The sequence below is a fragment of the Cherax quadricarinatus genome, chromosome 7 (genome assembly GCF_038502225.1).
Source record: "Cherax quadricarinatus isolate ZL_2023a chromosome 7, ASM3850222v1, whole genome shotgun sequence".
NCBI lineage: Eukaryota > Metazoa > Arthropoda > Malacostraca > Decapoda > Parastacidae > Cherax > Cherax quadricarinatus.
This window is the reverse complement of record NC_091298.1, coordinates 42,606,401-42,615,684: the sequence shown is the minus strand read 5'-3', so window position 1 is coordinate 42,615,684 and position 9,284 is coordinate 42,606,401. Positions and strand designations below refer to the sequence as shown.

Sequence of the window (9,284 nt, the reverse complement as noted above, 5' to 3'; positions counted from 1 at the left end):
ACCGTAAAAGCAGGTAAACCTCTCAAGTGATATACCAGAACCTCGCGTACAAAATCCACCTTCACTCTAGTGTTACTAGTTGCTGGCATGTACACACCTACAAAACTAACCCTCCTGGCCCCCCAAAACCCATCCACCCTGACAACCCTCCCACCCCCCCCTCCTCCCAACCCAGGATACGCAAAGGACTGGTCTCCTTTACCGCCACAGCCACACCTCCTTTCAACCTCAAAGCATCACATGTAAACAACCTATAACCTTTCAACAACAACTCACATCCTAACCTATGGTTATGTTCCTGCAAAAAACAGACATCAATACTAAATCTCCTCAAAACCCACTCTAACCATACCCTCTTGACCTCGGTTTTAAGACCGTTTACATTGAAAGTTACACACCTGAATTTTACAAGAATGGCGGCTTACCCCTGTGCCGCTGAGGCTTACTTGGTCCTCCTTTCATAGGTCTCGGTTCTTCTCTATCAATCCCTCGTTCCTGCCCTCCAACCCCTCCCTGTCCCTTCCCACCTAGCTTCCCATTGCCCCCCCCTCCTCCCGGACTTGCCTTTGCTACCACAGCTGCCCACATCTTCTTCCCAGGCCTCTGCGCTGGTGTGAGGACTTCGTCCATGTCTGATGCCCCCGCTGATCTCTTGCGGGAGCTACCCTCTACACACATTTCTTCTGCAACCACATCTTCTTGATGGACCTCCACCACCACATTGCTCTCCTTTCGAACCTCACTCAAGTCTTCCTTACCCTGCTTCTGTTCATCCATCACCTTGTCATCACCTGACCTCACATCACTTTCCACACCATGCTCCGACTCTTCCAAAAAATCCTTCAGCACAGCCTCCAAAATCCCGTCCTGAGCTGACTCTGCAGTATCTAACGGTCTGTCTGACAGCGATATTCCCTCCCCCCCGTTTCCACTGGTAGTGTAACACACGTCTCCAAAACCACCTCTGCCCTGTCGACCTCCTCATTCCATAGGCCTGTACCCCGGCTTTCCACTTCACCCGTCATAACGTCTGCGGCTTCTAATGGCGTATCCACAGAAGCTGTCTCCTGACGCCTAGGGCCCTGTCTCCTGGGGCATTGTGCCACCATGTGCTCATAAGAGTCACATAAACGGCACGTCTTCCTCTGCCCCGCATAGTGTACAAAAACCTGTGTTCTATGGTTATGCAATGTAACATAAGATGGTATCGGCCTCCTCAGGGTCATTTTCAGTGTGAAGGATCCTTCCGGCATCCCCTCATAAGGGCCGTCCCTCCACATTCCCATGCTCGTCGAGTGTACAGTCCCATAACTACTGAACACATCTTGTAGGCTGTAGGCTGTTGCCTCAAAAGGTACATTCCGTACCTTCACCCAAGTAAAATACTTAGACACATCATGCAAGCATACTTCCACTGCCGTATTGATACTCATCTGCCTTTCTTGAAATTCGTCGACGATGGTAGAATAGAAGTCAGCCCTCATGAACTTCACGAAGACCCTTGACATACCATTCAGTGCCACACCATACAGCTCTTCATTGGGGATGCCATAACAGTCCCTGATAATGTTTGGCAGGAGAACGTTCATCGTGGCGTTGCTTAAAGATCCTCTAACCAGCTCAATGCAGACAGTATTTATGCGCCGGTACAGTCGGTCCGCCATCTTGGTGCTAATGCTATGTTTTCCTCACCAGGTGGCGTGCAAGAGAACCTGTAGAAGCGTCCTCTCTCCCCGCAGGTCGAGAGACGAATGATCATTGTTGGATCTAGAGGCTTGCCGACATGACCGTCAAAGTCTAGAGAAGTTCCGTATTGAAATTATGAGCTTGACAAATAGTTTCAGAGATTTGCATGATGAGGATGATTCAGAATGGGTCCTTAGCCAGGTGATTCAGAGGAAACTGGCTAGCACTACAGTGCATTAGTTGCACTTAAAATATTGAACGAATAGGTTCACGATAAAACAAATTGTTGAGGGGTTGGGAGATCTCGTTTCTCATTTGAGTATAGGTGTGAGAGAAGAGTCACCACCATCACCACATAAAAACCCAGAAAGTTGCTCAAAGATGTCGAGAGATCAGTCTAAAGCTCGTACGACTAACGTTGGAGTGTACTATGGTAAAGAGGTGTCTAAGGTAAGAACCTCTAAGCAGAACCTCAGAGGCACTCATGCCAGAATATGCGTGTTCTGCGAAGGCGAACACGCTAGCACAAGTTGCCCGGAGTATATAACACTGAGCAGTAGGCAACAGAGACTAAGGGAGTTGAGACCTGCTTCAAGTGTTGTGGGGAACACTTTGCGAGAGACTGTGGCACCCAGCTCAGTGAATGTCGAGTCTGTTTCAAAGGTAAGCACCATACTGCACTATGTCCCAATAATTTAAGGGAACCCCAGGCTAGTAGGGATATCTCTCAGGTAGAGATAGAAAGTGAGTCCGAGCCTGAAATGGTAGCCAGCGTGATTAGTGGGATTGAAGTCTCTAATCCGAGTGAGAATCACGGAGGTGCTGCCCTACCTACAGTCATGGCAAAGGTTGTGAATGGGCACAGGTCCGAAACAACCCGGTTATTCTTTGACCCAGGAGCACAAGTATCCTTGATAACAAAGAAGTTGGTGGCTAAATTAAAGTTGAAGGCCACAAGGAAAGTTAGTATGATGTTGGGAGGGGCTATAAGTCAGGTCCCACCCAAATCTTATGATGTGGTGGATGTCACAGTCAAATTAGGTGGACATCACAGAGACATTACAGCCTTGGTGGTAGAGACATTACCCAGGACAATTACAGCGAGAGGTCTTGCTGCAGCAGCTAAGCGATTGAAAGACCTTGACGTGAAGCTGGCAGACCAAGGAATCTCCACTGACACAGTCAGAAATGTAGGTATCCTAGTGGGAGCCAATCATATAGATGACTTCCTGTCTACACGACGGACGTTTAAGGAAGGAATTGGTTTATACAGATCCCCAGTAGGATACATCATAGGCGGCAGGATTCCACCTGAATTCCCTGCCACGCCAGATAGAGGAGAAGCTGTCCCCATGATAGCTGGGGGAGTAGTGATAATGAATACCAGTATACACTATGAACCACCAGGGAAGCTGAACCAGGTAGGTAGTGACGAACACTCGGCCACCTTGGGAAAACACTTTTACAGGGTACGTAAAGAGGGAGATAGATTGCCATTAAATCCAGGGAACCTCGTAACAGTGAGAGGAAAGGCTACCAGGGCATGTGGGCCACTGGGTGGGAAAGTACAGAGCCACTCAGTCAAGGCTAGACATACAAAAGACGTTAAAGTTAAAGGAAAGGGTGCTAAGACCACCGGAACCAACAAGTTTACACCCCCAGAGGTCCACGCAGGGGAAACTGGATGGTTGAAGTTAGACCGGAGTCTGCTCGACGAGAGTGGCCAGACAGCACTCGTGTCCAGGGTCCGCCGTGGGGGCTCGCGGAAGGTGAACTTGATTTAGACTTAGCGCCTACCTTCGCCGGCGGGAGGATGTGGAAATTTATTTGGTCCCTAAAGTTCCACAGGACAGATCCAGCATGGCCGTAATGGGACGGCTGAGATGGGTGGCCCTTAAAACCCTCCCAAACAAACAGCATTCTCTCTAGTTGGCGGTGGATTGTTGGTAGGCATTTATTTAATTTATAGATTTACTCTTCAGGGAAGGAGTAGGTAGTTTTACTGGTAGTACACTAATATTAGGTTTACTAAGGCATCTGTAGATAATAATAATGTAGAACTGAGACCTTAACATAGGTAGTAATAGGCTGATAATGTAGGCAAACACTAGAATAAGTTAGCTAGGGAGAACTGGCAGCCCTAGTTTGAATGAAGAGACGAGGGTATGGAAGAGAGACCAGCTCGTTCTTCTTAAGACAGACTCCAACTGGACAAGACGTGCCGTGATCAGCAGACGGCGCCCCCCACGTGTCTTCACATCTGAGACCTGGGGAAATCTGGTAGAGACACCTCGATGTACCGTAGATGACCTCCGTCAGGCCCATACAGTAAGACAAGACCTCCACTTTTATCTCGTAGATTTCTGGCCAGTGTCTGGGGAGATTGTGAGTGAGTTGATCTGTGGTCCGGTGTGCAACAGGCAGTGCATGCCCAGTAAGTACCAGTGTCTCAGAGCAGTCTGGAAGCTAGTGTCCGTGTCTGCATAGTTATACTACGGGATACATACCCTCTTGGATATAGGAATTTCTGAGGTGCAGGCAGGACACTAATAACGATTGAATATTGCAGGAATTAAGTTTCCCAGTTGCATGTGGTTTCTGAGGGGAAGTCCAAAGGGGCTAAGGCTAAGCTTAGGGAAGTTGAAGATCAGGATATATGCTGCAACACCAAGTAAGTTAGTCCTTTATATGTGCATGCAGGCGAGTTTCTTGCAACATCAATCATTTGTGAAAATCTGTCCTATAAGCCACTTGTGAGGCTAAGGTACCCACCTCAGAGCTCGCTGTCAACAGAGTTTGCCAGGGTAGGCGACTCACTTGGAGGCAGTCCACACAAATTTTCACACACATGCTAGAACATATATACTCTGCAATAGAGAAAAAAGAAGTCCCACTGGGGATCTTCATTGACTTACGTAAAGCTTTTGATACAGTTGACCATGACTTTCTCCACATAAAATTGTCACACTATGGTATAAGAGGGCACTCCCTCAACTACCTCAAGTCATACCTCAGCAACAAAAGCCAATATGTTTACACAAATGGGGCAAACTCTTCCGCACAACCAATTACAGTTGGTGTCCCACAGGGAAGTGTCCTTTGCCCTCTTCTCTTTCTCCTATACATAAATGACCTACCAAATGCTTCGCAATTACTCAAATCCAAATTATTTGCAGACACTACGTACGTCTTCTCTCACCCGAGCCCAGTCATGCTAGCCAATACTGTAAATATCGAATTACAGAAAATATCTACCAGGATGAGGACTAACAAACTTACACTAAACATTGACAAAATCTACTTCATTCAGTTTGGTAACAGAGCTACAGATGTCCCTCTTAACATAATGATAAACGGATCACCTATCACAAAGCTAACAGAGGGAAAATTCTTAGGAATCCACCTTGATAATAGACTCAAATTTCATACACATATACAACAAATTTCTAAGAAAATTTCCAAGACCGTAGGCATACTATCGAAGATACGGTTCTATGTTCCACAGTCAGCCCTCCTGCCTGATTTTTAATTGCATTATCTAATAGAATAATCCATTCTCTTGAATGCCCAGTAACTCATCTGATGACCATGTGACCTATTTCTGCATTACAAATCGTATATTGATATAGTATATTGATAATTTTGTTATATATTGTTATGCTACAAATTTGTACAACTATAATGCCTGTTAATTGAAAGGTTCAAATTTCATTGCTTAAAATACTCATTTGCACTTCGCGTTGTCTTTTGTTTACTGTAATTTTTACCTTTGAATATATCATTGCTTAGTTAATCTTAAGTTAATTTTAAGCCTGCCCAAAATGCTCTGCATACAAGGGTTTTTGGCATATACACCCAACAATAATTCCTTGTACAACTATATATCATGTCCAAATAAAGTATTGTATTGTATTTTTTTGTATTGTGTTAAAGGTATTTGAGAGGCAGGAGAGATTACTTCCTTATTACACTTATGTCAACTCTATGACTTATTTATCTATCAGAATTGATCTAATATGACATAATAAACACTATAAATAACTTACAAACATGTTGTATACTCTAGACTGAATAAAATAGGCCATAATATGGCGTGTGTCCACCAGCAATATTCCATATAAAATAATTTCTCTAGTTTAATGGGGAAAACGCTGAAACAAACGCGATCTTCGCGGAAATTTTCCTTTTTTTTTTCTTTTCACTTAGCTACGTCTTTATTACTTAATTAAGTGGAATATTACTCACAGAAATTGTAAAATAATGGTTGTTCTTATTTTTAGTGATGCACTTTTGGAAATATTATAAATATTTTGGGATTTATGTGGGAGTAAAGGCAGATATTTTACAACAGTATAAGAAATAACAAACTTCATTTTTTTTGTGGAATTAATATAAGGTATTTAGAGGAAAGTGCATCACGAAAAATTCGTATTGGCATTGTTCTCTTGGTGCCAAGTGTCCAAACAACCTTACCTCGTCCTTAATCTGAATTCCCTGGAACGTAGGCGAGAGAGATGTACATGATAATATACTCTTGGAAGGTCCTGGAGAGATTGGTATCAAACCAGCACACGAAAATCACTCCCTATGAAAGCAAACAATACCGGCGTTTTTTTTTTAAGCAAACGACTCGGCAGGAGATGCAACATTCCCCCAATGAAAAGCAGGGGCGCAATGAGTACATTGAGAGACAGCACAATAAGTGTCCGGGGTCCAAGACTTCAACTGCCTCCCAGCCTAGATGAGGGGGATTACCAATAGACCCCTGGCTGTCTTTAAGAAGACACTGGACAGGCACCTAAAAATCAGTACGTGACCTGCTGGGCTGTGGTTTGAACGTCAGCTTCCATGCTGCCAGTAGTAACAGCCTGGTTGATCAGACCCTGATCCACCGTGAGGCCTGGTCTCATACCGAGGTGCAGAGGCGTTGACCCCCGAAACCCTCTCCAGGTAAACTCGGGATTCCTTTCACCTTGGTCCAAGTGCCTTTCCCGGACACTAGAAGGTCGTACACGTGCTGATCAGGACCTGTTCCACCATGAGGCCTGGTCACAGACCGGGCCACGGGGGCGTTGACCCCCGGAACTTTCTCCAGGTAAACTCCAGGTAAACGGGAAGGTCGGACACTAGGTCAGACACTGGAAGGTCAGACACTGGAAGGTCGGACACTGGAAGGTCAAACACTGGAAGGTCGGACACTGGAAGGTCGGACACTGGAAGGTCGGACACTGGAAGATCGGACACTGGAAAGTCAGACACTGGAAGGTCGGACACTGGAAGGTCGGGCACTGGAAGGTCGGACACTGGAAAGTCAGACACTGTAAGGTCGGACACTGGGGGGTCGGACACTGGAAGATCAGACACTGGAAGGTCGGACACTGGAAAGTCGGACACTGGAAAGTCAGACACTGTAAGGTCGGACACTGGAAGATCGGACATTGGAAGGTCGGACACTGGAAGGTCGGACACTGGAAAGTCAGACACTAGAAGGTCGGACACTGGAAGATCGGACACTGGAAAGTCAGACACTGGAAGATCAGACACTGGAAGGTCGGACACCGGAAACTCGGACACTGGAAACTCGGACACTGGAAGGTCGGACATTGGAAGGTCGGACATTGGAAGGTCGGACATGGGAAGATCGGACGCTTGAAGGTCGGGCTCGATACGACGTAGCTGTCAGTGGCCCTCGAAACCACAACAATAACAACGTCACGGAAGAATTATTGCACGATTTCGCTAACTGTGGTGAGTTAATATAACGCTGGAGTAACTATCAGTGGAAGATTGATTTATGAGGTAAGTAGGAAGACTTGTATATTAATATATATTGAGATAATGTGATCAAGACGAGATTAGATTTTAGATTTTGCCACCGAAGTGGCTAGTTTATTGTGCCGCCCATATCCATCCTGTGGACGGTAGCGCGAGAGCATATGGATACACAAAAGGCCTAGGAACTAGGCCCCAAAGGGTTAACAGGAATACATATGGATTTATATCTACATATCTATAGTTCATTTATCTGTTACAAGCAAATTTAGGAAATTTGCTTAGTATATCTGGTATCTTATTTTCATTGATAAGATATCTTGACATGTCACATAGGTTATTATACTGTCTGTCTCTGTATTCCTCAGTAAGTGGACAATTAAGCACATAGTGTTCAAGACAGTGACCATATGCCTGATCACATAATTTACATTTAGTTTGATCATCATGTGTGTGTCTCCCAAACTGCCAAAAGTACTTGTGGCCCGGTGGTCTGGGTGGCCCGGTGGTCTGGTGGCTTCACACACGGAGGGCCCGGGTTCGATTCCCGGCGGGTGGAAACATTTGACACGTTTCCTTACACCTGTTGTCCTGTTCACCTAGCAGCAAATAGGTACCTGGGTGTTAGTCGACTGGTGTGGGTCGCATCCTGGGGGACAAGATTAAGGACCCCAATGGAAATAAGTTAGACAGTCCTCGATGACGCACTGACTTTCTTGGGTTATCCTGGGTGGCTAACCCTCCAGGGTTAAAAATCCGAACGAAATCTTATCTTATCTTATCTTATCTTGTAACCAAGCCTAAGCCTGGCCACTACAACATCAGTCAGTACTTGTAACCAAGCCTAAGCCTGGCCACTACAACATCAGTCAGTCTGTTCACATTGCAAGTTGCTCCATAAACATACTTATCTACGTTCATGTTATCATAGTGGGTTATAGATCTACTCAGGCTTCTAACTGCATTCCTATAACAATCATTTTTATTATTTAATTCTCTCCTAATATTATTCCTAATGCTAGACACAGTTATACCAAAGTTATATTCTACATTCTCCTTCTGGGTACTCTTCTTGGCTAACATATCAACTTTATCATGAAGGAGTATTCCAGTGTGTGATGGGATCCATAGCAATTGTACATTAATTCCTTTGTCCCGGATTTTAGAGTACCTATACCTGGCTTCTCCAATGAGCATGTCGTTGGAGTCATTATATCAGTCAAGAGCCTTCAATGATGACATAGAATCAGTAATGATGATAGAGTCAAGCTCAGTGTCATAGGTTAGCTTTAGCACCATTAGGATTGCAAACAATTCAGTTTGCAGTGTAGATGCCCAGTTGTTAATTCTTATGCCTAACTCAACAAATTTATTATCGTTCTTAACTAGGGAGGTGGCAACAAGAGCAGATGCAGCCCTGCCAGAAGACTCCTGTTTAGATCCATCAGTGTATATAACTTGTGATAACTTATTACTACCAGCTAGGTGGGAAATCTCTTCTTGAGCAGTTGCTTTAACAAGTGATTTAAGGAAGGGATTACTAGCAGTGAGCTTCTTCGGAGGGACTTGCAGGTATGTGAACACATCTTCCATGGAGGGGTGAAATGCCCTTGTTGCCTACAGTGATACAGTTAATGCAGGATATAAAACTTAATGCAATTGCACATTTTCACAATCCATTCAGATCTGTGTGTATTTACCTCTAGACACTTGGTAAGATTCATTGTGACAAAGTCTAGTTCATTTCTCAATATTCTAATACCGAGTACAGTGTTAATCTCAACAATCCTATCACTGATACTAAAAATACCAAGCTCCTTCCTCAT

The 9,284-nt window shown here is 44.8% G+C and overlaps 1 protein-coding gene across 9 annotated transcripts in view; it reads left to right on the top strand.

Moving 5' to 3' along the window:
* The first annotated feature begins 7,311 nt into the window (after positions 1-7,311).
* LOC138852355 (zinc finger protein 184-like) overlaps positions 7,312-9,284 on the top strand; it is a 120,920-nt gene continuing 118,947 nt past the window's right edge. For 3 of the 9 annotated variants that reach the window (XR_011391685.1, XM_070082399.1, XM_070082403.1), the window contains exon 1: positions 7,369-7,485. The gene's annotated coding sequence lies outside the window, so the exon portion shown is untranslated. Of the gene's footprint in view, positions 7,486-8,847; positions 9,031-9,284 lie in introns of all 9 variants that reach the window. The other 6 variants (XR_011391683.1, XM_070082401.1, XR_011391684.1 and 3 more) reach the window with 4 other exon arrangements.